The following is a 1,233-nucleotide window of genomic DNA, read 5'->3' as shown; positions in this document are numbered from 1 at the left end:
GAGCTCCAGACCAGGTTTCCACCTTGATCCAGACAAAGCAGCTCTGAAGCTTCAGAGCCGCCTCAGAGATCCGGTCATAGGGTATAATGGGGAATCAATGGAAGATCTATAACTTTGTTGTTTTTTGTGTGATTTGGGTGGAACTTGTAATGGCAGTAGCCTCTGCTACAGCCATGAAGCCTGCCAAGTTTCAAGAAGATCGGTGCAGGGGTTTGGGGGGAACTGTACCCCAAATTCTTCAAAGCCAAACTTATGTCACGGCTGTGGGTTACATCACAGGGAGCTGAAAACTGCATGGGTGGTAGCTCTTACTGAGGCCACAAAGCCTGCAAAGCATCAAGAATATCAGTGCAGGGGTTTAGGGGTAACTGCAACCCAAGTTCCTGAAAGCAAAACTCCTGTCACATCTATGTGCTACAACACAGGGTAGTCAAAACTGCAGGGGTGGTAGCTCTAACTGAGGCCACAAAGCCTGCCAGCTGTGAGTGTGTGTCCTAGAGCAGGCCTGAGTGAGTGTTGGACCCTGCCAGGCCATGAAGCCTGCCAGCTGAGTGTGTTCTAGAGCAGGCTTGAGTGCGTGCTTGACCCTGCCAGGCCGTGAAGCCTGCCAGCTGTGTGTCTCTCGCTAGGGGAGTCTGTCGTTTGGGGCCCTGCATCCCAAGCTGCTGACAGGAAAAACTTGTCATGTGGGTGGGTGACACTGTGTGTGTGTTAAGGTGCGCCCTTCCTGGTGCTGGGGCCTCTGCACAACACAGCAGTGTGCCCCACTGAGGCCTGCTCCTCCCCTACAGCCTCATGTCCGGTCCTCCACTTTACGTGACAACAAGTACAATAATTTAGCTGGCTCAACACCAGTAGCATCAGCAGCAGCATCAAAGGTACCCAAACTGAACTGTCACAGAGCCTGTCATTTTATAAAGGAATTGACAGCAAGAAATAAAGATGTTGTGTTGTGTTGGACATATGATGTTACTCATGGTGTGTGATGGCTTATCTTGTGTTTTTATGTCTATATGTGTATTATGAAAAAAAAATAACTACTGTAAAAAATGTATCTTTGGAAGCTTTAGGGTTGAAAACCCCTTTGTCAGGCTGAGGAAGTACATGCAGTTGGTCCTGGATGGAAGGAATAGTAAATAAGCCAGAGGCTGGCCTGGCGCACAATGCAGGCAAAAAAGCCAGTCAGTAAAAATGGAAATGGAGGCATCGGGGGGTGGGGGAGGGACAGGCTGG

The sequence above is a fragment of the Alligator sinensis genome, unplaced genomic scaffold, assembly GCF_000455745.1.
Source record: "Alligator sinensis unplaced genomic scaffold, ASM45574v1 scaffold706_1, whole genome shotgun sequence".
Lineage (NCBI taxonomy): Eukaryota > Metazoa > Chordata > Crocodylia > Alligatoridae > Alligator > Alligator sinensis.
Note: the sequence above shows the minus strand (reverse complement) of the source record.